The sequence below is a fragment of the Lepidochelys olivacea genome (assembly GCF_965140295.1).
Source record: "Lepidochelys olivacea isolate rLepOli2 genome assembly, chromosome: 7".
Lineage (NCBI taxonomy): Eukaryota > Metazoa > Chordata > Testudines > Cheloniidae > Lepidochelys > Lepidochelys olivacea.
Genome location: NC_140417.1, coordinates 113,814,870 through 113,842,710, shown reverse-complemented (window position 1 = coordinate 113,842,710; position 27,841 = coordinate 113,814,870). Strand labels below are relative to the sequence as shown.

Genomic DNA, 27,841 nt, shown 5'->3' with positions numbered 1-27,841 from the left:
TCGGCCCTCCCTCAGGTACATTTAGTGTTAAATTTGTTCCTGATCATCAGCAATTTATATCTTTACTGGGAAGTGGCTGCTTTATATTCTATTTGCTCTCACAGCTGATGCACAAATGCAGTCCTCAGAGTCAGAAGACTGCATGGAAATACAGGGGCTGGAAAAGTTGCTCCAAGCTGCGAGGGGTTGCAAGTGCTTTGGAGGATAGGATTAAAATTCAAAATGATCTGGCGAAACTAGAGAAATGGTCTGAAGTAAATAAGATGAAATTCAATAAGGACAAATGCAAAGTACTCCATTTAGGAAGGAACAATCAGTGGCACACATACAAAATGGGAAATGACTGCCTAGGAAGGAGTACTGCAGAAAGGGATCTGAGGGTCACAGTGGTTCACAAGCTAAGTATGAGTCAACAGCGTAACGCTGTAGCAAAAAAAGCTAACATCATTCTGGGATGTATTAGCAGGAGTGTTGTAAGCAAGACATGAGAAGTAATTCTTCTGTTCTACTCCGTGCTGATTAGGCCTCAACTGGAGTATTGTGTCCAGTTCTAGGCACCACATTTCAGGAAGGATGTGGACAAATGGGAGAGAATCCAGAGAAGATCGACAAAAATGATGACAGGTCTAGAAAACATGACCTATGAGGCTTCCAATTTCACTGAAAAGCCAACAGCCAGAACATAACCCCTGGTCTGGAGTCCTGGCTCCAATACCTTAAAATACAGATATCTGCTTGGATGGCTAAAGCGGATATCTAATTACATGACCCAAGAGGATAGTTGCATAAAGAACACTATACAATGCTCCCATTTTTAAAATCTAGCTGTGAAGCTGCAGTAGAGTGTTGAGAGCCTGGAGCTACAAAAAGAGTGCTGGTGAGGGAGGAGGGGAGCAACCATGGTAGGTCAAATTTAGAACCTCTTACCCTTGACAGTGTCCCTTTAAGCTTACTCATCAGTCACCTGCTGTTCATGAGGGGGGCTAGTGGTTTCCACTTCTCAAAGGTACAGTACAGTAACTAGCCCCAGCCAGACAGTAAAGGCAGCTTACACAAGAGATGCACCCACAGCCCAAGCATCCCGCCATTTTCGGGGGAGGGATAGCTCAGTGGTTTGAGCATTGGCCTGCGAAACCCAGGCTTGTGAGTTCAATCCTTGAGGGGGCCATTTAGGGATGTGGGGCAAAAATTGGGGATTGATCCGGGGGTTGGACTAGATGACCTTGAGGTCCCTTCCAACCCTGATATTCTAGGATTCTCCCATTCACTCATCCAAGGAAGACTTGGCCTGTACCAGCAGAATCTTGCATCAAGGAATGCTGGAGGAAGAGAGAGAGCTCTAAAAACAGAACAGATTTTACTATTTAATGTTTTAGCGCAGTCTGGCAGGAATGATTTCTTTGTAAGTGCATGTCCCATTTAAGAGGCTTTCATAGCTGGCTGACGTTTCCGTCTGAAAGAATGAATTTCTTAGAAATGGTCTCTGGTTTAGGGTTAGGTTAAGGCCCCTCTCCCCCACCATAGGCACCAGCAGATAGGACTGGGTCATTCTTCCGTCACTGCATGAACTTCTTCCCACTGCTTCAACCCTTAGCACTACCTTCCTCTGGGCGTTGAAGCTGTTGGGTGGCTGGGTGCTAAACCTTTGCTACAGGGAGAAGTTAGTGGTGCAGATGGAATTTCATTATGTCAGACCCCTCAACATGAAATGGGAGAAACTTAGGCAATCATAGCCCAGGAAGTTCGGATGGGTTGCATCACAGTTAGCTCAGTCATACTGTACTTCCAATACAGTTTATGATGCAAGAGAAGAAAGAACAGAATATTAAAGTTTGCACTAAACAAGGCAAACGTTAAAAGAGTCCAGACATACACGTGTATTCTGGACAAGTTGTCATCATGAGCATGTTGAGCTGCTGATTTTGCAACCTGGAAATTTTTTGAACTGGTTATCCGTCTGCATGTGTCACATCACCTCCACGTAGATCAAACAGCACTTTGATACCAACTGATGCCTGCATAACATGCAATTCCCTATGAGAGTTTTACTGACAAGGACGTAATTTTAGCGATTTTACTGGTAATAGGATGTAATTTCTCCAGCAATTACCTTGGGCAATTTATGCAACACACAGAGAGAGCACAGAGCTCTCTAAAAGGTCCAATGGTAGCTTAAGCATCAGCCACCTCTGGCAGAATCCCCACTGAAAGTTTGTTTGTGAATGAATTGCTAGTAGTTGAGTGCACTGGTCTTTTCAGTGATAGATATTTCCTATGGATCTGATTCAAGGGAGTTACGTTCTATACAGGGTGTGTGAGGAGAATTGGGCCTCAAATATTTGTGTATTTTAAAATTTACTTTTTCCTCTAGTTTTAGAGAGAAGTCATAGTCCAGAGCTTTGAAAGAAATTTTTACTCATCTTTACAAGGTGACATAATATAAACCACCTGAAGATTGATACCGAACAGTAAGAAAGGTATCTGGCATTTTGGTTTCACTCACTTCTACTGCACCATCCTGTACAACTGAGTCAGTGAAATTCAGTAAGAGAAGCTGCCTTCCACATTGTAAGAGGACACAGCCATATGCCTTATTGTTCAAGATAGCCCATCAGATTTTTTTTCAAAACTGCTGAATGAATTTAGATCAAATTGCCAAAGTCACGATTACTAAGCAATAATTAGATGAGCAGCTTTCGAGGTGCTTTCCTGTCATGGAAAAAATGGAGAAAAAAGATGACCTCATGGTTAAGGTATTAGAGTAGAACTTAGGAGATCTGGGTCCAGTTCCTGGCTTGCTACAAACTCCTTTTTAGACCTAGGGCAACTCACACTCTCTCTCTCTCTCTCTCTCTCTGCCTCAGACCTTTATCTGCTACATTGGAGATGCACTAAGTAATGAGTGAGTGCTGAGAGAATGTGCAATCGGTCAACGCTACGTTCGGCTGATGCAGCAACTCATGGTGTCGGATGCCATCAGGTGGTCGAGGGACATCTACACAGAACACATCACCGGACATCAGCAATACCAGGAGGGATGAGCTAGAATGCCGATGAGAAATGCAGTCAGGAAAGTAACTGAAACACTTTCCTCATGGATTGTATTTTCTAAATGGACAACCTACCTAATTCTCAGTTACTCAGGGACAATCTCCACTCATTGATATATTTTGCTTTCCACAACCAAATCTCTGTACGACTTTTCCTGAGTGATGTATCCGAGTATTCGGATTCTAGTATCTAAACTGTATTGTTAAATCTATTCACCTAAATTTGGGTTATTGCTGATTATGTACTCTATCATATGACTTAAAACAAACTCTGTATTTGTGGATACTCTAAGCACTACACCCAGATGTACAGATGCTCTTTTTTCAACCTATGTATTATATATATTTTTTTAACATTAGCTTTAATAAAATTTTTATATCCTGTGTCTGTCTTGACCATTTAGATTGCAAGCTCTTAAGTGAGACAATCGTTGCTTCACTGTGTCTGTACATACCTAATACAACAGAGTCACCACATGCTAATGTAGTAACAAAAAACCAAACCAAACAATTGACAACAACCTAAATGAAAATGCCCAGGAGAAATGGAGCAGTATTTAAGTGCAGGGAACAGTGCAGTACTGGCAATTCTTTCCTGGGTTTCACATTTCTGCAGAACACAGCATTAATATTTCATGTGCAAACAAATTACATTTCACGGTGGCATTCAAACTACATCCAGCCAAAAAGTCAATTACCAATGACTTATGAGAATTACGAACACATTGGTAAGGCTTTATTATGCTGCAAAATCTCTAATGCTGGTTTTCAAGTACACCTCCCTCTTGTTTCCTCTTCTCTCCTCTTCGTTTCAAGCATTTTCTTCAAATGAAGAATACAAGATTATGTAAACTGATGTCTAGAAAATAACGAGGCCCCCGCTCAGCATCACCACTTGTCTTATTGTAGGATATAAATACTGTGATGGATACTTAAACCAGATTCTTCTTCTATGGTCACATTAAATGGATCATAGCTCTTGCAAGGTGCTACTAGTCACAGCAACATGGTAAATGTAATTCTGGTCCATTTAGTACTTTACTATGTCTTCCACAGCGGCCAAACCCCGTCGCTAAGGAAGGGGTAAACCCCTGGTATAGAACTATTATGCCTTGACATGCTGATGAGGAAATCTCTTCCTAACCTCCATCACTTTGCATTTAGTTTGCACCTGAAAACCATGAGCATTTACACTTAAGTTTTTTTTAAAAGCTTGACATTAAGAGTAGTCAGCATGTCACAGGATCTGACCTAGAAACAGTACACGATATTTCTAGGTTTCACTTTGCCAACGGTTCCACTCCCAACTCTGTCAATGAGTCACCTTTTGAAAAATCACTTATATCATGGCTCAGTTTACTCACCTACGCAATTATAATAATAGGACAGGAATTTCAAAAGCACCTAATACAATCTATCAATGGGACTTGTGCTCCTAAGTCAGTTAGCTACTTTTGAAAATCCCTCCTATCATGTACCACACAGAGGTCTTGGGCAGCTAGCTTGTTTGTAAAAGCATACTGAAATCTTTGGATGAAAGGAATCAACGCAACTATTAGCATCTATTCTCTCATCACAACCACAAGGATTTATACAGGTATCTCTCAGCAGCAGCAATGGGATGTATCAAAACTCTTCTTGGGAGTATATTTTTAAAAAATTGGTAATTGTGGTTAAACAGCAAATTCCTCTCTGGCCCAATCCAGCCTCCTTTCCTCTCAGTCTCCTGTTCTCCATTCATGCTCTTTGTCCATTGCCAACTGACTCCCGGTTCATTCCCCTCATACCAGTAAGCCTTGCATTCAGTTGCAAGCATTCCTAACACAAGGCAGCACTAACTGCAATCTGAACCACCAGCAGATTCCTCTTCTTTGGCATACCAAGATCAGGGGGCATGTACTAGTCCGAGGATTTGAAGATGAGCCCCAGCAACCCTATTTTAAAAGAGAATATGCCCGGACAATTTAGCACGTGTGCTCCAGTTGCTAATCAGGGCTTTTGGCTACACTGACAAAATGGGGTTCAGCTAGGCCATTAACATCAGCAGCCCGAAAAGTGCCGTGGCAGCAGGCTGCTTTCACTCTGAGTCATGGACAGGTTGCATTAAAGATTATCTACATTTGCTATACAAACAGGGTCAGGACTGAACAGCTTTTGTGGGGTTTTTTGTTTTTTTGCAACGATGCAGAAACCATCCCTCTGTCCATAGAGCTCCCCCAAAGCTTAACATTTTTCTTAGTGCACTTCCTTACAACCGTTACAGGAACACCACTGTGGGGTGGAGGGAGAGGAGGAGCTTGTGGTTTTCATTTTTATGTAAAAGGAAAGAGCATCTGCCCAGCACCTTTCATGTTCCATGCATCAGCGCCTGGCCAGGCAGTTAAGCAAGACAAATGGGCAGCGATCAGTACCTGTGCACAATGAATCCTGTCACTGACAGGGTGTTCTTGTCAAGTTATTGCAATACAAATATCATGTCACCAGGGAAAAAAATGAAGAGCGCCAGGAGGACAGCTACCAGGGTACCTCCAGTTTTGGTTCTCCCTTCCCATGCTCATTGGAAGAGCTATGAAAGAATTGATTAGCTGTGACAGTAACGACATATACGTCATGCTTGAGAAAGCAAAAGCCAACAGATATTCTTTAGGCAGGCATCCATCATAAGGGGACAGTCCTGTCACCAAGAATTAAACCTGCCAAGCAGTTCTATACAAGAACAGGTGACATTTCCTCCAGGACCTTTCCTGCCTGATAATATGGAAGAAATTCCATTTTACATGATCAGAACCTCTCTTCTGAAAGATAAAAGACACTGAGGTGCACTTCCACATAGATCTGTATTCACGGGGGAATCAGAAGCACAAATGACAAGAACTCACTAGTTTGCTCTTTTTAATATGATCTTTCCCCAGGACTGGAGAAAGTCAGCCTTTGTTACACTGAGGCTGTATCTCAAAGGATTCTACATTCCAAGCATGTGATCCTTCTCCCCCTATGAAGAGTGTCCTGGAACAAAGGCATACACCACAGTGTATGTGGAGAACATAGGAACACAAGCTCTCTCTTTGTTGAACTACATGGAGCTATTGTAACTTATCCTCCGAACACAAGGCACCCAGCTGGACCTGAGATATTATTTGCCAAGTGCTACTGGCTCTCAAAGCTACAGGATCAACGGTGTGTAAGTCTAACTATTCCTGTCAAAGGTAGCTGCTTAGGAGCTTAACATCAGTCACTGAGGTTCCCCAGGGGCGCAGGATAATTTTTAAGCAGTTCATTGGTTAACCGTCACTTCCAAGCTTTGATGGAGCTGATGCATGTAAAAAGGGGTCAGACTTTTTCAGAAGTAAAATGAACACGAATTTAGTGCCCAATTCTGCTGTTCTTACATGAGAATTCCCACCAACTGTCATGGAAATACTTGTCAGTAAGGGCAGCAGGACTGGGCCCCGAAAGGGTGGAAGTGGGTCAAAATAACGACATGTTCTATTAATCAAAGATAAATGAAGATAGCTAAAAGACAGAAGCAATGAAGGCAGGCGAATACACTGGTAAGAGTGGGTTCCATATGGCAACTAATAGAGTTCAATGATCTTCTTTAACAAGAAGACTAATCATTTATGGTGGTGCTCTAAGGTGCAAATTCAGTTTAAGGCTGATATTTTATTTCATTCTTATGTTTCTAAGCTTCAGGAAATGATTGTGTCACTGATCATCTCTTGCTGTTCTCGAGCAAAACAATATGGATACAGGCTGTATTTCTTAACCACAACGATTTCCTTGTTTGAAGGTAAGAAGGAATTTGGCAATGTATCAGTTTACATCTAAACAACCACACACAAAAATCTATTTCTTTTTTGCCTAACAGGGAGCTTAACAGATTCTGTATTTATGGAAACAAGGTTAATATTCTTATTAAGGTTTAAAGTTTCTACATTTCAAATGAACTGATGATTGTTCCTCTCTTCACTTCAAGTTCCTCTTATCAGCACTTTTCTCCTGTGCTTTGGAGTTATTTAATGAGTGAGTCTACGGCAAAATAAGAAGCAACTGGAGAGCAGATGAATAGGATCGGTATCAGAAGCCACATTACAGAAGTCTAGTATTAGAATTATAGAACATTATTACTCAGTATTATGAGCCATATTCAGCCTACTGCAAAGACTGTGACAAAGACCTGGAGAACCTCATCTCATACTTGGGTGGAAGAGAATCTGCAGTGACAGCCTACACATGTGGTACACAAGTTTTGATCCCAGCTATTTGGTGCTTCTTTTGACATTCCTTGTAGGTCTGGATTCTCCTCTCACTCACTTTGGTGTAAATCACGAGCAACTCCATTAGTTATGCCCGTGAGAAACAACTGTAGGTGAGGTTAGAGTCTGGCTTCCAGACCCTAACCTCACCTACAGTTGTAGGCGCTTATCTGGTCATTAATCTGGTCCCATTAGGTCACCAGTCTGGCTCTTCTGTCATCCTATTTGTGAGTGGGATGTCCCATTTACTCCCCCTGTGTACTCGGATGCTGCGTATAATCCCTCGGACTCTCTTTGCCTCCCAGACAGCTGTTTATTTTATGCTATTTCCTTCCTGGTTCTTAATACCAGTCACTCCTTGCATCGTTCTCTACATAAATTTACCCTCTGTTCAGCTGCACTGTGTCTTTTTTCCCCCTTCACGTTTTGTACCTGCTATCTGAGTTATTATGTGATTCAATTTATAATACGAATAACGCAATAATCAATACAAAATTTAGTCAAGTCCAAAAGGTATTTACTCTCCAGTGTCACCCAGCCAGCTTAGATCCTCCTGACAATCTCTTATTTCATGCCACAGTTCATTCTTATCCAGTCTTCTGTGTACCAACTATATCAAGTCATTTGTTCTTTTTAGTGGGTCTGACAGTGAAAGTTTTTAATGACTTGTCAGCACTGAGATTATCATCTACGTTCATTTCATACTACCACACCCTGGTGCTTTAAGTTTTTCTTGCCATCCAGCCCCACATGGTTCCTCTAGTCCTTCCCTCCAAGAACGGCAACATTCAGGCCACAGAGAATTGTCAGCCATGTGTAGCCTTTTCAGAGTGGTTCTGATGGCACTCTTGGTGGTGAAGGTCCCTCCATCCCTCTTCCTGCTCCAAACAGATCAACTCAGAGCCCTGACAAAATACTCAGGTTGGGTGCTGGGGACCAGACCTGCCCCTAAAGGTCTAATTCTGCCCTCCAATGCATCTATGCAGCTCCCATACTGGCAGTTACGCGAGCCTCTGCTGATAGAATTGTGTAGCTAGGTTTGCTGTTTTTCAAATGCTCACCAAGATGTCAGACTGATAAGATTTCTGTGGACACTCTCTCTTTACCCACAGACAGGTATAGCACAGATAGCCACAAAGTAAGATTCCTACACTGCTCATCCATGTGGTTCAACACTGTGCTGCTGAATTATCCCTAGGGATAAGGGGAAATTTCCATCTCCATTAGGGTGACCAGATGTCCAAATTTTATAGGGACAGTCCCAGTATTCAGCACTTTTCCTTATATAGGGACCTATTACCTTCCACCCCCGTCCTGATTTTTCACACTTGCTATCTGGTCATCCTAATCTCCATAGCCCATGCAGTCCTCTGTCTCTCCGCAGAGATTGCCTGGCATGGCCCTCATTACGGCCAGTTGTAAAGGTGATCTTTAGGATGTGGGTACCTTTCCACTAGGAACAAGAGTGAGACCTCCAACCATATAATGCAAATATCCACTAAACGGATACCACGCATGATGGCTGAGTGACAGGTCACATTAGATTTTTAATTTAACCGGTTTGCCTGTCCATAGCTAAAAGGCTGGTTTTAGTTCTGTTCAATCAGCTTTATTATATTTTCTCCAGAATACTGATGAACAGGAGTAATCTTTTCAAATCACATCACGTTCCACAGAAGAAACTTTTCTGCCTGTGTCTGATGTGTGTACATTTCACTTTCTTTTTGGCATTATAACAACCAATAGCTGCATCTGAAGCACAATGGTAGGAGAATAGTCATACATAAAGTAGCAATGTGACAGCTTCCCATAAGAAATATCAGTGTTGTGTGCACCATGCCAGAAACAGTGGTAAGAATCACTGAACCACTTAAAACACCTTTCACATTAAGCTAAGCACTAGCTGGAGATCAAAGTCACTTATGGGTCTGGGGGAAATGAACCTTGCACAAAATGCAATCAGTGGAAAAATGTCAAAGGTTGGCCTTGGAGAACTTGGCTGTAATTATCCAGATGAGAAGTCTTCCGAGAAAGATTATAAATAAGAAAACCAAGGATGCTGGCGATAAATTTCATTTCACTCTACCTCATTCCTCAACTTCTGTGGGGGGGGGGGGGAGGGGAAGGGGGGAGAAGAGAGAAACAACCAAAGGACAGATCTATTCACAGAGCTCCTTCAAGCATATAAAGAATCAGTACTGTCTCATTCAGTCAACGTTGTTAGCAGTGAACTGGCACGTAAAGCACAAACACAAGAAATGAGAGCACTGTAGTTAATGACATTTAAAGCAAACATACCAGTGGCTTGCAGAAAATGAGCAGCTCCTCTGATCTCAAAGAATTGTTCTCTTAAATGTCTAATTTTGCCATCATAGTGATTATGATAGGATTTTCTATAGCACCCATCAGTTTAGTATCTAAGAGCCAGGTGTTTAAAGATAGGAAATCAACGGGAGTTCAATACCTAGAGTTACATCACTATGCTGCAAGTGGACTTCAGGGATTTTCCCACTCTTCTCCTTTCCTTGCCACACATGGCTGTCCTGGGGAAATACAGCTATACGTTTGTTTTTTAAGAGACCGTCTCTTATTTTCTTCCTGCTTCCTAGAACAGAGCGATTCTCTTCATTCTGGTGGTTATTGTGGGAAAGCTTTCTCAGAAAGGAGGGACTTGTAGCATGCCCTAAAGATAGCCCGATTAGTTTAATCTCTTCTACATGTTCCGGTGACCTGGAAGGTCACAGATATAGCTAGGTCGTGACCTATTTATGAAAGACTTGGAGATCAAGATCAATGCCTCGACCTGGATACAGAAACAGTTTGGAAGTCAGTGAGGAATAGGCTTGCAATGCCCTATACGGCTGAAGAGGAAGGTGGCTGCATTCTGCACAGGATGGAACCTCAGCAGTGCTTCCATGGTCAGTCCCACTTGCTAGCTCATTTCTCTGTGTACCTCTTGGAAAGAGCTGGCATTAGGCTCAGCAATGGAAGAAGAAGAAAATACAGCTTGCCTCTTTGGTGGAGCCATCTCCAATCTATGCTGGATTGTAAATTTTGATTTGTAATCCTGACATTACTCATAATTGGCATCTGAGTATGCTCAGGTCCTAGCCCCAAACCCCCCCCCCCCCGCACTGGGCCCCCAGAAACTTCATCATCCACTATGATTTTCAAAGTCAGTGAGCAGTCAAATTTGAATCATTCCAAATGTGAGGAATTATTTGTTTTTTATTTTAAATTAAAGACAGTGCTCACTTTTAGTATCAGACCATCAGTATTATATTGTTTCACAACTACATCTAAAGTTATGTAGTTACATACTAAAATGTATGCCTCTTGAACATTTTTATTTATTGTTTGTAGTACAGCAGCACCTAGAGGCCACAGCCAAGATCAGGGCCTCATTCTGCGAGGCACTGTACATATACATAGTAACAGACAGTTCCTGCCCCAGAGAGTCTACCATCCAAGGGTATGTTTTCACTTCAGTGTTGGACCCAGATGCTGATCACCCAGGCTAAGCACCTGGCTTAGCTTAGCCTGGATGTGAGCAGTCACACTGCAAAGCCATACCTAAGTTACTGTGTCCTTGCTGGTGCTGTACTCCCCCCCATGTGTGTGGCTAGAACTTCTAGGGTCATATCCCATAGTTCTTTGTGCTGCAGTAAGATGAGGTGCTCTACAATCCTTCCCCAGTGAATTGTGGGAGAACTTGTCTGTCCTTCTAGGCATACAGTGGGTACTGGGGGAAGGCACTGGAGAACTATCAGCACGGAAGCAATTTAGCCTATGTCCTCCCAGCAAAATGGGTGGGCTACTCGCTTGAGTGAAAGCTAGGCAGGTGACTCACCCAGTATTAAACCAGACAGTCTGCTTTTCAAGGATTTGTCCCCCATCCAGTACTCAGACAAAACCAGAGGTGGCTTTTTTTGGTATCAGCTAGGGAATGCCATTTTGAAGTGTGTGCCACTCTACCCCCATGTAGTGTGACCTTGCACGCACCATACATCTCAAGTCACGCTCTCATAGCCGCACGCTCTTAAAAATAGCGCCCCCAGGGAAGCATGCTCTTAAAATGGTTCCCCATGTGGCATAACCTCACACACACACCCTGCAGGGTCACATCGGCAGGAGCAGGCCTATGCCATTCCCAGCAGTACTGGAATGTCCAGTATTCTATAAACACAGGAGTGGCCACCCTAGTGAAAGCAGAATTTGAGCTAATCCACATCTCCAATCAGGCCAGCTAGCCTAAGTTGAAAGGACCACTTAACTTGGATATGAGATTTGTGTGTGTGGAGGCGAAGAGGGTAAGAGGCAACACCTGAGTAAGAACTCAGACTAACTCTGGAGTGAAGACACCTCCTAATTACACAAGAAAAAAAGTGAAAGAGGAATCAGAGAGGTGAAGAGATTTGCCTAAGATTCAACAACAGCCAGAAACAGAACCCAGTGTCTGGACTCCCAGTCTATTGCCCTGTTCACTGGAATATATTGCATCTTTCATCATCCTTTAAAAAGTAACAGCTCCCCAAAACACTACAGCAGCAGTGTTTCCATTCATACACCCCGAATGGCACTATATTAAGAACCACCATATTTATTCAAGAGGCTCCACATTTCATTATGTACTAATGAAAAATTCTGAAACCTAACACTTTAAATGTACAGATGCAGTAGGTCTAATTCAGTTTCAATAATATACCTCCAACCCCACTGCGTTAGGGTGAGCACAGAATTTCATCTAGTGAATCCTGCACTAAGAATCACTTCCAGAAGCCAACGTCCTATTTTAAGCAACTGCTTTAGAGAGGCTAAATACTAGACACATTGACATCAACAGATGTTTTTTCACTGCTTTCAGTGTGGTCAATTTTTGGACCTAAAACTAATGTTTCCAATACACTTTTGTTCAGCCTTTAGCTACCTTGCTGCCCCTCATGCTTGGGAGGAGCTCCCCATAAACATCCACAAGCTACCTCATTATCTTCCTTCAAATCCCGCCTTAAAAATCTCCTTTGCTGTGATACCTACGAAAAATTTGCAATGGTTAGGCTGAGGTGTACCGAGACCACTGACCAATAGTGTCTCATGGTTTCTTTGTACTCCCCCATTGATCTGTCTGTATCCATCTGGGCACTGTACTGTTGTTTCTTGTCTTGTACTTAGGTTTTCTCTACACTGACAAGTGAAAGACAAAATTTTGTCATTCAGAGGTGTTAACACCAACTCCTCCCCTGCACCCCCCAAAAGACAAACCTGTTTGTTGACGACAAGCGCCGGTATGAACAGTGCTTTGTTGCTCTCCTGCTGAAAACGCTAACGCCGCTTGCTGGGGATGGACGTTTTTTGTCGGCAGGAGAGCTCTCTCCTGCCAACCAACAGTGGCTACACAGCTCGCCTTTTAGCAGCATGGCTGTAGAAGTACAGCCATGTTGCTAAAAGCTCCGTAGTGTAGACACAGCCTTAGACTGTAAGCTCCCTGGAGCAGGGACTGTCTTTTCATTCTGTGTTTATACAACACCCAGCACAATGAGGTCCTTATCCAAGATTAGGACTCTGAGGCGCGAGTGCAATACACATATAAATAAATAAATAAATAATAGTCCTTGTCATAAATATAAAGGGAAGGGTAAACCCCTTTAAAATCCCTCCTGGCCAGAGGAAAGCTCCTCTCACCTGTAAAGGGTTAAGAAGCTAAAGGTAACCTCGCTGGCACCTGACCAAAATGACCAATGAGGAGACAAGATACTTTCAAAAGCTGGGAGGAGGGAGAGAAACAAAGGGTCTGGGGGTCTGTCTTTATGCTGCCTTTGCCGGGGATAGACGAGGAATGGAGTCTTAGAACTTTTAGTAAGTAATCTAGCTAGGTATGTGTTAGATTATGATTTCTTTAAATGGCTGAGAAAAGAATTGTGCTGAATAGAATAACTATTTCTGTCTGTGTATCTTTTTTGTAACTTAAGTTTTTGCCTAGAGGGATTCTCTATGTTTTGACTCTAATTACCCTGTAAGGTATCTACCATCCTGATTTTACAGAGGGGATTTCTTTACTTCTATTTACTCCTATTTCTATTAAAAGTCTTCTTGTAAGAAAACTGAATGCTTTTTCATTGTTCTCAGATCCAAGAGTTTGGGTCTGTGGTCACCTATGCAAATTGGTGAGGTTTTTTATCCAACATTTCCCAGGAAAGGGGGGGGGGTGCAAGTGTTGGGAGGATTGTTCATTGTTCTTAAGATCCAAGGGTCTGGGTCTGTAGTCACCTAGGCAAATTGGTGAGGCTTTTTACCAAACCTTGTCCAGGAAGTGGGGTGCAAGGTTTTGGGAAGTATTTGGGGGGAAAGACGTTTCCAAACAGCTCTTCCCCAGTAACCAGTATTTGTTTGGTGGTGGTAGCGGCCAATCCAAGGACAAAGGGTGGAATATTTTGTACCTTGGGGAACTTTTTGACCTAAGCTGGTAAAGATAAGCTTAGGAGGTTTTCATGCAGGTCCCCACATCTGTACCCTAGCGTTCAGAGTGGGGGAGGAACCTTGACAGTCCTAATGGATTTAATAGGCATGAAAGCAACACAGTTCCATAAAATTAAGTTTCTAGAAATCCATAGAATAGAACTGGATGAAACCTTTCAAGTTTCAACATAAAAATAAAAAAAGCCAGACACTTTTCTTCAGGAAAATTTTCCCCATTTTTCTATCAGCTTTACTACAGAATTTATTAAAGAATGAAATCCTTGCTACAGATTTTTTGGTACCATCTTACAGAAAATATAGACCATAATAGCAAATTATATTTGCTACTACTTTTCCACGAGGGTTTACTTAAATCAGATTTTAATGTAAACCCAAACCATTCACTACTAGTTTTGTACATACACTGTTATTATTTTCCCCCTAGAGAGAATTTCATCTGTTGGGTAGAGATCCTCAACTATTTGACTTGTAGCATGTGTTCCAAGTATTTCTGTTAGCACAGTCACTATGGCGTAAATGTAGAACTGAGTGCAAAACCAGCAGAGATCAGGAATACTGCACAATAACAACTGGTAATGTAAATTCGGACGAGAACCTAACACTGGAACAAGTTAATGAGATGCTAAGGAATCAAAATGAAAAGTACTAAGATGGATTCCTGGTCATCCACACACTGGGCCATGTTCTTAAATAAGCCAATATATAAATTCAACTCTCTAGACTTGTGCACATACTCAAATGAGGAAAGTTACATGAGCTCCCTTTTGAGCCTCTCATCATGCTGTATGTTGGCTTATAACCATCCTACTGACACAATGTGTTCCCGTGTGTACATCTGCAGTTATTTTTGGAAATGATCATTAAACCTACAACAAACCCAGATATAGAAAACTCATAATGGGAGACTCTCAGCCTATGAATAGATACAGGATTTTACTACTAAGTTAAATTTGGGCCATGGAATTTAGAGACGGAAGAGACAGTGAGTATTACATGTTGTCTCCACTGGAAAGAAATCACTGACGTTCTCCAGGCTTTTGTCATCTCCACACTGGATTTCTGCATGCACTCTATTTGCATCTACACCTGAAGACCACAAGAACATTCTGCACTGCTAGACGTTTAACAGTCCACTTACTTAGGACTTATACACTTCTTATGCCTATGTTCCAGGGACTGCACTGGCTTCCAAATCATTTTCTGGTGTAATTCAAGGTCTTGATTTACATAGTTTGGTTCCTATGTAAGCTCAGAGATCAACTCTCTCCTGAAAAATGACCTTGCCCATTGTGACATTGATACCAATATGTGAAAAGCAGTAGCATCAAACAAGTCAGTTTAGAGGGCCAAAAAAATCAGCTTAGCCAGTCAAAGGAACACCAGGGGTCAGGCTGCTGTGAAGCAAGATGAACTACTCAGCAAGAAGAGAGGAGCATTTTGCAAGCTAAGGCAAGATACAGGTACCAAGACCCAAAAACAAGACACAGTTCTTTGCCTGGTCTGTGGAAAGGTCTGTAAATCAACATCTTACCATCTACAAGTCAACTCAAACACAAACTCTCTCTTTCTCGGGACTATTGTCATTCGTCAGCATGTTAACACACATGCAACATGTTCTTTAACTGAGTCACAAAGTATACCCTTTCTTACTGTTATTTCTTTCTAAGCTCAATTATCTTGGAATTTCCTTTAAAAAAAGTGGGCCCCAAAAAAATCTCTTACAAAAGCACAAAAACTAGTACAATTGTCTGAGGACAATTCTTTCAGTCTTTCACCATGTGCCACAAGCGAGTTCCAGCCTATGCATCATAAATCACAACCTGAGAAGAGTTCTCCCACAGCCAGGATTTCAGACATACCTGGATACAGAATTCAGTCTGCTCAAAGAATTCCATCCAAATGGGATACCATGTGACTACCTTTGTAGATATTTTTAGTCAGGAGCTCCTCAAATTTGATTGAGCAAGACACCAGTCCCTAGGGCTGTCCACATCCCCAAAATAATGCACCCAAGCACCTGTAAAGCATCCTCCTGGCCTTCAGTTTTTAAAGGGATCCAGTAACTTATTAAAATCTAACATGGCATCTGTCAACATTTATCATCATCCAACTAGTGCAATTAATTCCACTTCCTGTCAGAAGTTCAATTGACAATAGAAACCCTAGGCCTACCGAAACTAAGCTCAGTGTCAACAGATGGGGATTTAAGGCCGCTGATGCCATAGTGCAATACAAGAATCCCCTTGTTAGTGGGATGATGAAACCCATCGTTTTGTTCCCATCAGCATCGAATGGGAGGATTAAATTAACAATTAGGTGTTTTCTTCAATATCCAATTGAGGCAATCACCTGCAAAAAATAAGTAAAATAGGAAACAACTGTTTAAAAAAAGCAGTGAAAGAGAAACCTGTCACAGGAGACAAACACATTTCTGCTTGTTACAGCAGATCGAACGTCTCATGGTAATATTTAATGTCAGCTCCGGATCTTAAATGAGCATGCGTTTGAAGAAATGAGGCCAGATTCACACTTGCTGACACACACTACACCTCCCTGACCTGCTGAGCCGACTAGGTAGGGAGGGAGTGCTGCTGGAGAGAGCAGGTGGCATTTCTAATGTTATACTCCTAAGGAGGCTTTGATGAAAGATGATGGCTTTCATTTCCACTGGCAGCTCCAGGCGAGCCCAACCACTGGATGCTACTTAGATTTGCTAAATCAGATTTGCATCTCCTGGATCTAACCCCCTTCCAGTCAGAAAGTTGCTGACACTCCCAACCAGCACTCCCCTCCCACTCCAACACCGCACAAAGTTGTGTGTGGGGAGGATGGGGGTGTGATCACTTTGCATCAACCCAGCCTCCCCATGGAGATTTTCTAGCAGGGACCCTTCACCTGAGGCACAAATCTAAAAGCGAGAGTAAGAAGAAAAACACAAACATGGCTGATGAGATAAAAAATCATCATCAACTTACTACTCCACAGACAAGGACACAGGCAATTTGTCAACAGTGCAGTCACACTAAAATACGCATTAGAGATCTGTTTCCCATCACAAAAAGGGCTTTTTGCCCTAAGATTCCAACCAATCTCAGGATTCAATTCCTCTCCTGGGTTTTCTGAACTCTGCACAAATGTAATCTGTCTGACTTCATACTGACTCTCTTTCCCCTCAGAACTCTCCAGGGGTAGGTGGGACAGGGAGTATCACTCTTTCACTTGCATTGATCTCCCCCACCTAGCATCCATCCATCCATCCATCCTCCCACTTCTTCACTTTAAACCTCACACTAAAATCTTAACTCTCCCCACCTCCACTTATTTCTGGGCACTAGATACTATGTATGAAGGATGCAGAAGTGCCAACCAAAGCATTCAAAAATCATGAGTCAAGTCCCAAAAACTAGGAGATTAATTTTAAATCAATGAGATTTTTACAAACAAAACAATGAATTTGGGATGCTTTTTATATGCCTTCTAGTGCTGAAACATCTAGGATTCATGTTTTCAATTTTTTTTTTAAAGGCACTAGGGACAGAAAAGTATTTTTTAAAAGAATGATGAGATTCTCAGGTAATAACCTGACTCCAGGAGCTGAGGTTCTAAGAAAAACACCAAATATCAAGAAACTCTTGACTAAAATCACGAGAGTTGGCAACACTGAATGATGTTTATATAAGGATAAAATGGACAATAATGTTGCTGCAGATGAATATCTTAAATAGAAGATGAATGATCAAACTGAAGGATTTCATGAGGAAGATTCTTATCAGCCTTCCAGAGCATGAGGATACCATGTGAGTTACTGATACCCTCTGAGACCATGTCTACACTACAAAATTACGTTGACCTAACTTACGCCAGCATACAGCCAACACGGTTATTAAATCGCTTGTGTGTGCACACGCTTGGCTCCTTGTAATGGTGGGTCATATCCTCACCAGGAGCACTTGTATCGTCAGTGTGGGGCATCGTGTGATGGCTCCTCAAGCCAGTAACAGTCAATGTTAGCAACGCAGTGTCTACACTGCCACTGTGTCAACCATGACTCTATGCTGCTTGGGGAGGTGGTGTTACTAAATGGGCATAGACAGGCACTTGCATCAGCAGGAGCCAAATTTAAGTGAAGACACTTCCACAGTTAGGTCAATGCAAGGCAGTTTATGTTGACCAAACTGTGTAGCGTAGACCAGGCCTAAGACAGGCAAATTTTGTTCATTACATTACAATGCTATTAGCTAAGTCACGTTATTTGCCCCACAAAACAGTTTGTAAGACGTCATGGGATCTTTGAAGGGGGTTCAGAATTATTTGTAGAATTATGGAAGGTTGCTAAACAGATGCATTGTGGAGCCTAATCCATGAAATTCCACAATATTCCAAATCTCTCCTCTGACACCACTGAACTATAAATAGCACAACCTCTCCACAACCTCTCCACAACCACTCTCAGTCTGCAGTATCATCTTCTCCCACTTGTATCATCTGGTAACAGATCAAAGGTCAAAGAACTAACAGTTTAAGACACATTCCATGAGGTTGCTACAGTGTCCACTTACATGACCTTAGTTTCTTCCCACCCCTTTAAGGATGAAAGATCCAGTTCAAAATCAACAGATTACAGAGCAGCCCAAGATCTAAACATAGATTAAAAAAAAAAAAACAACACAACAAGCTCTTTGGATCGCAGATGATGTAGGTTTCCAAAAACGATCACATAATTGAAATGAAGTATCTGCTTGTGATCTAAACATCCCATGAAGGGGTCTGTAAGTACAATATTGTTATAGCTCCTTTTGACTACTCATAAAAAACATCTAATCCATGAAGGGTAGTTAGCATGTTAATATTCATAATTATGAATACTACTTCATGCTTATTTACAATTTTTCCCCTTACAAATTAAAGCTAATAATTATTCTTCCCTCACAAGATGTTTGGGGAATGCTTCCAGTATGCCAAACCGCACCTTGGTCTTGTAATTCACAATGGGCATTAGTCAGAAATTCCCATTGAGCAACATCTGATGTTTTTAGCATGTCTGTGACAAATTTCATTGCTGCATTCAGACTGAAGCACTTGGGTGGAAGTGAAGGCACCTCTTTATACATTAGTATGCTACTAATTACACAGCGACAAACATAATGACATGCACCTACGTCAATGTGCTTGACACTGGGAAGCTCTCGGGCAGTGGTCTTCAAACTTTTTTTCTGGTGACCCAGTTGAAGAAAATTGTTGATGCCCACAATCCAACGGAGCTGGGGATGAGGGGTTTGGGGTGTGGGAGGGGCTCAGAGCTAGGGCAGAGGGTTGCACGGTGAGGCTGGAAATGAGGGGTTCGGGTGTGGGATGAATATTCAGACAAAACAGTATTTAATTAACTCTGCATCTGGAACACAGAGCTATGTTATTCCCTAGCAGGGCTAATGGCTTTTTATTATGCAAGTCAAAGAATGCTGCTTTAAAATAGCAATATTGGAGTGGTGCTGCTAAAGACCTTTCGTCCCTCTCAATATGTCTGTCCATCATTCTCATCTTAGCTCTGGGTTTGAGTCAGCTGCTGAGTGACTAAGATTCCGTGCATATCATCATGCAGGCAGAGCTCACCTCCTTGGGGATAAACGACACCAATTCTAGCTCTCCACTTCTTTATCAGCTCTTAACTTGAGCCATAAATAGAACTAGCCATCCGGACCACGCAGTGATGGGAGAAGAGAGATGTACACATATGGTTCTAAACCGGGATGAAATAGCAGCTGGCTGCCTCTCTGGGCTAAAGGAGCACAGCACTCTGCAGAGGTGCTTATCACCACCGTCAAGAAGTTTTAATGATAGCTGGGTATAAAGAAAGACTCACAGCCCTACCTTGAAAACTAGCATTCTGGAAATATACATCTACACCAGTGGGGAGCAGAGAGGGCACGGGCATGTCGGTAGGGAATATATTGCTCTGAGAATACTCATGGTGGAGAATGTGTTTTTTCCATGAGAGACTGCATTGAAACATTGAATTTTATTCGTGACTCAGGAAAAAACAGAAATTCGTGATTCTCCCTTGATAAATTCACAGTGAAACCAACACTGCCCATAAGGTAGCACATTCAAAGTCTATTGGGATTCTTACTTTTTATACTTGTCCCTACAGCATAACTAATATCACCCTCATGTATGACAAGCTACCATATGAGCATGCCAGTGCAAACCGAGATGACACAGTAATGCTGTTACCCCTTCTGAGAGGAGTGCTCAGCCAAATTCAGGGTGTTGAAGGTTGTTTCTGTTAGGAGGAAAAACTGGTGATGGAGTCAAGTGTTTCTTTATAACTAAATCGGGTTGCAACAAAGTCCTATTTTCTTGAACACAGGAGAATCAACCAAGAGAGCAGCTATGTTCTCAGTTCCAAGAGCCACAGGCGGCGGGTGAAACCCCTGCTTCGGGAGGCTAGTCCCCCAGCCTTAGTGCCCAAGGTCCTGCCCCTATCCCACTTCTTCCACCCCCCTTGCCAGCCCAAGCCCCGAGCCACTGGCTGGCCCAAGCCCTGCCCTGGGCTGCCAGCTGGAGCTGAGCCCGCCCCTGGCTTCCAGGTAGAAGGGGGTGAGGAGGGATGCAGCGGGCAGCCTTGTGGGAGAGGGTGTGGAGGGAAGAGGGATACGGCAGGCAATGGGGCCCTTGTGGAGGAGGAGGTGGAGGAGAGGAGGGATGTGGCAGGTGGCAAGGACCTCTGGAGAATGGGGTGGAGGAGAGGAGGACAAATGGCTAAGGACCGGAATGGAAACCAAACATACAGAAAAATTACACGTGATGACTTAGTCCCACAGATGCCTTGTTCCTAGCCACTGTTTTAACTCCAACACCACTAGTGGGATTGTTCTATGGAGGAAAGTGGAATCCTTCTATAACCCTACTATGCTAGCACATAAAAAGTTCAAATGTTTCTGATGGGCAGGATAACAGTCTGAACATTCGTATGGGTCTCTCGTTGCAACAAAAGGCCGGGAGTCTAAGCCAATATGCTGAGTGGAATAAGACAACTAAGATGCCTGTAGCTGAGGAGTCCTGTCCCCATCACAAGGAGTCACTTATGTTAGCTAACTGTGTACTCTGGATTCAGCGTGTCAAATTCAAGCCTCTGTAAAGAAGATTTCATGCCAAATTAAAAACTAAACTAAATTAAGAGGAAAACAAGCCTGAAACTTCCTTGAACAGCTGCATCCCATTTGTGTGGGCCATATGGTCATAAACATATGGTAGCCGTCGCTAGTTATCAGAAAAAGGTGGCCTCGGTTAAAATATAAAGGCTTGACAACGAACCAGATCTGCATCTCTACAGGAAGGGAGCTAGTGGTTTCAGCCTAGTTCTTGGAGGACCAGAAACTCCAAACAAAACAAACAAACACACAGTCTTGTTGACTGGTCTAAACCAGGAGACCAAGGATTGAAGGGGCAATGGAGAGTGAAGTCCTCCCTCACACTTAGCAGTGGTCCCTCCAGGTCAGAGCTGTGGGCTGTTAGCAGTGCAGCCCGATGAAGCTGTATACTGCCATCTCATCCTGTGGGTAAACAAAGGGCTCTGTCTTAAGGGCTCTCTGCCTGTCACCTTTCACATGCCCGAAATTCACTGAACACAAAATGATAAAAGCGTAGCTTCACATCTCAAGACAAACACAAGTTTCTTCAGCCTTGCTCTTTGCCGGGCAACATTGGTTAAAGCAGTGAAGATCATATTACAGAAGATTAAACTGTCAGCAGCTCAGGAATATCTTCATAAGCAACAGCTATGGTCAGGCCAGTTATCATCCAAGTTACAAAAATCTGTATGCTATTAACCGTACAAACCAAAGAGTACAGCCAGTGTATACTAGATGTGTAAAAACCAAAAAGAAAAACAGATCCAAATGAGGTACCAGTACAGTTCAACGCATTGAGCAGAGGAAGCAATTTCTGGCTCTGAATCAACATGGGATCTTTGGCAAATCAGTTTGGATCAGAACTTGAAGGCCGGACTCCTGCCAATGAGCTGCTACTCACACGAATACCCAACTGACTAGTCCTGTGAGGAGCTATTCACAAAGTATAGGATTCACAGCCTGTCCCTGGAACACCTTCTGCGCCAGCTTCCCCATTTGTAAAGTGAGGATACTACTTGCCTACATGGAAGAACATTCTGAGGACCAATCAGCTACTGTTGCACAGTGCTTTGAAAATATAAAGCACTATATAAAGAGCTAAGTATTGTTATTAAAAACAGACTGTTTGAAACAGAATCATAGAATATCAGGGTTGGAAGGGACCTCAGGAGGTCATCTAGTCTAACCCCCTGCTCAAAGCAGGACCAATCCCCCATTTTGCCCCAGATCCCTAAATGGGCCCCTCAAGGATTGAACTCACAACCCTGGGTTTAGCAGGCCAATACTCAAACCACTGAGCTATCCCTAAAACCCAGTAACTGTAACACACAATATATGTATGTTACCCTACCAGACCCGTGGATAGCCATGGTGGCCACTGAGAGCATGACTCAACTCTGTCCTACATATTCCCACACAAACTACGGGATGGAAGTGACAGTTCATGAGGTAATCTATATTAAAAAAAAAGGGGGGGGGGAGCAGCAGAAGGCTGCAATTCAGGCAAAGTTGTTCACTGCAAGAAATCATTTTCATCCATCAACAGCTAACAGACAAAAAGTTTTAGTTACACTTCTGTTGCAAAGACTTACTCACAGCTCTCCACAAACATCCCCCAGCCATCCCCTTCCCTCGCGGAATGACAATTTAAAAGGCAACATCTAACTGAAAGGAAGACATCTAACGATTAACTATTAATCTATGCAAGAGGCAGAGAAGAAGAATAAATAATGTTCTCTTTGCATTCTCCTTCTGAAAACTGTGTTTGGCTATGGTGTTCCCAAACAAGCCTCGGAGGTGCTTATTTATTCCTATATGTAGATCCTATATAAGAGAGATGGAGAGGGAGAAGGAAAGAGCATGGATATCTATGGATACAGATTATCTGGGGGCTGATTTTCAGAACTGGCTTCAGATTTTACACACATTTATCAACATCCAAAAACTTTCAGTTGCTTTGTGTGTGCGCGCAACAGATAGATGTCTCAGTTCTGCAAGATGCACCTGCATTTAAGTATCTGATTGAGCTCTGCAATGTGTTATAACATTAAAAAATACACCTGCAATTTATTTGCACCTTCAAAATAGCCCCTACAAATATCTGCAAGTGCAAAAACGCAGGCTGAAAAACAGAGGCTGAGGCACTTCTGAAAAGCCACTACTACAGTACATACTGGGTATATGCAGAATATCTGAATACATAGTTTAGATTCTTAAAGTAAAAATTGAAATAATCTCTTCAGTATAGACTTGGTCTGCACACTCCCAAGAACAATATACACTGGCTTAATAATTTTCATCATATCAACCCTGTGGTTGGCTATGGTATCTGGGGGGGAGAGGGATAGCTCAGTGGTTTGAGCATTGGCCTGCTAAACCCAGGGTTGTGAGCTCAATCCTTGTGGGGGCCATTTAGGGATCTGGGGCAAAATTGGGGATTGGTCCTGCTTTGAGCAGGGGGTTGGACTAGATGACCTCCTGAGGTCCCTTCCAACCCTGATGTTCTATGATTCTATAATAGTCTACTACTTACTAACAGAATTATCTTTTGGGAGGTGTGGTAGAGTTGGGGTATTGGTGTGTTAACTGTCACTGACTTTATCTCCAGTGATGACTGGAATGCCTGTACATATGCACTCAATCCATTGCAGAAACATCAAGCCCAGTGAAAACAAAGGGAGCCTTTCCACTGGATTTCAGTAGGCTTTGGTTTAGGGTGCTTTAGAGCCACTTGAGTGTCACCACACAGCACACTTGTGAATTCAGAGATGCTCCAGTCCCTCAATGTGGGGTTGCAGCAGTGCATTATAGATGTCAGCCTGTCTGGACTTTTCCTTGATGTACTATGGTTTGTTGGTCACTAAGCAGGAATCTGTTCTGAAGAGTAACATGTGAGTAGCAGGGATTTCAACTACACCCTTAACTACAAGCTGAATTAGCAACATGCTAAACAAATCACCACTGAGCTAATAGCTCTTTGAATAATAAGACAGTACTCAGTCAAAGCAAAAAAGTGTCTCCATGTAGGATGTAAATGAAAGTGTTTCCATGTAGGAAAACCATGTAGGATGTAAATGACTAAGAAGACCTGCAAGTATTTTATAATGCTTAAGATACTTTCCTGACAAAATTCTCTGAAGTCCTTGGGCCTGATTCATCCCTACGTTACTCCAGTTTTATGCCAGTGCAGCCACCACTGACCTAATTAGAGTTACACCTGTGTAAAGCTAGAGTAACATGGTGAAGAATCAGGCCCCTTATGTCTCCTGTGAGCTTAGAATGTGGTACTGGAATAAATGTTAGGCTGCTGTCTTTATTGCCTGCCTATAACAGTCTTTCTTGTAAATATACTGTCACATGAAGAGAAGGGAGTTACCTCAGAAGTGGAGAGCCAGTGTTGACAGGGCCAATTCGATCAGGGTGGATGTAGTGCACTCCCAGCAATAGGTGTCAATTCCAGGAGAGGCAAAGCTGCTTCTGTAATGAGCCAGCCACTCCCAGTTCCGATTCAAGCCCAAATTAACAGTGTTAAAATTGCAAATGAATTTTAGTTCTGCTGTTTTTCTTTGAAGTCTGTTTCTGAAGTTTTTTTGTTCAAGTATAGCTACTTTCAAATCTGCTATAGAATGTCCAGGAAGATGAAGTGTCTCCCACTGGCTTTTGTGTGTTACCATTCCTGATGTCCAATTTGTGTCCATTTATTCTTTTACGAAGGGAAAAGAATTACAGAAGCAGCTTTGCCTCTCCTGGAATTGACACCTCCTCATCTATTGTTGGGAGTGGACTACATCCACCCTGATCGAATTGGCCCTGTCAACACTGGCTCTCCACTTGTGAGGTCACTCCCTTCTCTTCATGTGTCAGTATATTTATGTCTGCATCTGTAACTTTCACTCCATGCATCTGAAGAAGTGAGGTTTTTACCCACGAAAGCTTATGATCAAATAAATCTGTTAGTCTTTAAGGTGCCACCGAACTCCTTGTTGTTTTTGTGGATACAGACTAACACAGCTTCCCCCGATACATAACTTTAATTGTAACTTTAATAAAAGGGGTAAAATAGACTAGACCTTGTACTTGTGAATGTACATGTGGTCACTATCCTTGGTCTTATGTTGTCCTAGAGACTAACTCTGAAGCAAGTAGCAGAGGTGACTTTCACTCTGTTGAGTTTGAAACTAGGCACTAGAGCTGAACACATAGTGGTGTAATACAACATTACTAAATTCACTTTAAATAAAATAAAAGGCTACATTTCCACAAATCTGGTCATGATACACAGCAGAAGGGATGGAGGGAGGGTATTGGAATACAGAGAGAGACCACACATCTTGAAGATGGTATTGCTGGCTGCAGTACTGCTGTCCCCACAGCTGTACCCACAGAAGAAGTCAGGACCTACACATAGTATCTTGTAAAAGTGCGTATGGAGTCTTAGAATGCTGGGTCCTGGATCTTTCTTTAGCTGCTTGTCCCTCGAAGGAGTTGGGTTCTAAACTCCATCCCTTTAGTTGACAGAAGAGGCAAGCATTTCTCAAAGATGTGGCAGGCTCCAAAACGGCTTAGTTGATTTGAAGGGCCACCCTAGAAGGGCCAGAGAGCTGGAGGACGTCCAATAGATCGTGTGTGTGTCCTGGACCTTTGAGAGGTATCTGGAGCTTGGCTGCTATCCTCTGTAACAGTTCCTGATACCACCCGTGATCATCAGGTGTGGAGGATGACAAACCTATTAGAACTGGCAGGACTGGTGGATCCGGCTCAACTTCTTCTTCTGTAAACTTTGATGGAGCCAGTTAATATCAACAGGGAGAGGGAGGGTGCGTGTGATCCTTGCACAGATCCAGGACATCTGCTGTATGGATCCTACAGAGTCCAGGAGGCAGGATTGGCCGGGGGGGCGGGGGGGGGAAGACACCTCCAAAGCACAGTATACCAATTGGCTGTGGGGAGTCATATTCCAAAGGAGGTGGAAGGTTCCAATACCTCGTGTGGGTTCTATCCCGGCTTGTTTCCCTCACATGGGAAGATTCATTTGGAGCATCAGATTCACTTGATGAAATAATCAGCTTCTGCCCTACCAGTAGTGCCTGTGATACTGGTAGGAGGATGTTCCAAGTTGTAGGAGAGGATCCTCTTCTTCTTGTGGTGCTCTCTTTGGGTGTGGGGGTGTCTCTAAGAAGAGCTGGGACCAACAGAAGAGGAGATTGGAAGTAGAACAAAGTGAAAATATTCTTCGATGAGGTAAAAAAGTTTCGGTTTTTCCTGGCATTTGAGGAGCCCCTGAGGAGGGAGGCCAGCAAATCCAGGGTGTCTGATGGTCTAGTATTTGGAGGATCCCACATAGACTACATTGGAACTAACAAAGCATGCAGCTCGCAGATAAATAGTTTTTTTTGGTTTGTGGGACAGAGCTAAAATTATTATCAGATCTTTCTTCCTTCTCTCCTTTTCTTCTTAAACAGCAGGATTATGAGAACCGAACTCCTTAGGACCCACACACTAAAACTCACCTGACTTGGCCCAAGATGGAGAAGGATGTTTTTTACTTAGAGGCAGATCTGGATGGGGAATATATCCTTATGCCTATACTCACAATCCCTAGTTTCATGAGAGTTTCTTAGGCTTAAGAGTTTTAGCCTGTGCTCCAGAGCTCGTGTTTAGAGGGGCACTGTTTGCAGTCTGAGGCCACTATAGGGATCTGAATGGGGTCTCAGCCTGCTCCATGAAGGGCAGCCATAGACAGAGTTCTAGTCCCTCATGAGTTCGGGAAGGGAAGGATCAGCAGATACTGCACTTGGTGACGATGTGAGCCTCACCAAGGCAATAAAGGCAGCAGTAGTGTTCATCAGGGAGAAAGAAAGGGACAAGAGATAGTTCTTGAATGCTAGGACTCTTAGCACAGTCCCTCTGCAGAGAATAGCTTCCCAGGGCGGGGAGAACTAATCTAATGTAAAAACACTGCAAACACCACGTCTCAACTACTAAAAATACTAACACTATTTACAAATTATTGGGGCTGTCAGTTAATCACAGTTAACTTATGCGATTTACTCAAAAAAATTAATCGCAACTAAAAAAATGAATCGTGTTTAATCACACTTTTAATCTCACTGTTCAACAATAGATTACCAATTGAAATTGATTAAATATTTTTGGATGTTTTTCTACATTTTCAAATATATTGATTTCATTTACAATATAGAATACAAAGTGTACAGTGCTGACTTTATCATTTTACAGTGTAAATATTTGTAATAAAAAAATAATAAACAAAATACATGGTACTTTTCAATTCACCTCATACAATACTGTAGTGCAATCTTTTAATCATGAAAGTGGAATTTACAAATGTAGATTTTTTTTGTTACATAACTGCACTCAAAAAAACAAAACAATGTAAAACTTCAGAGCCTACAAATCCATCCAGTCCTACTTCTTGTTCAGCCAATTGCTAAGACAAATCAAGTTTGTTTACATTTATAGGACATAATGCTGCCCACTTCTTATTTACAATGTTACCTCAAAGTGAGAACAGACATATGCATGGCACTTTTGTAGCTGGCATTGCAAGACGCGCCAGATATGCTAAACATTCATTTCGGCCACCATTCCAGAGGACATGCTTCCATGCTGATGATACTTGTTTAAAAAAATGCGTGAATTAAATTTGTGACTGAACTCCTTGGGGGAGAACTGTGTGTCTCCTGTTCTGTGTTTTACCTGCATTCTGCCATATATGTTATAGCAGTTGTTCTATATGTCATGTTATAGCAGTTGTGACTGGTTGGATCACAGAAACCCCTTTGGGACTGCCACCTGATGTGCCTAGACTACCTCTGAGCCCGTTTTCCCTGCCAGCTTGGGACTTCAGTACCTTGCCTTGTTTGAGCCATACACACTTGCCTGCTGTGCAAACAGATCCAAGTCTGAA

General features: G+C 42.6%; 1 protein-coding gene across 8 annotated transcripts in view; it reads right to left on the bottom strand.

The window, feature by feature from the left end:
- The window catches only part of ABLIM1 (actin binding LIM protein 1), a 321,669-nt gene that overhangs the window by 148,341 nt on the left and 145,487 nt on the right, over window positions 1-27,841 (bottom strand). The window lies entirely within an intron of this gene.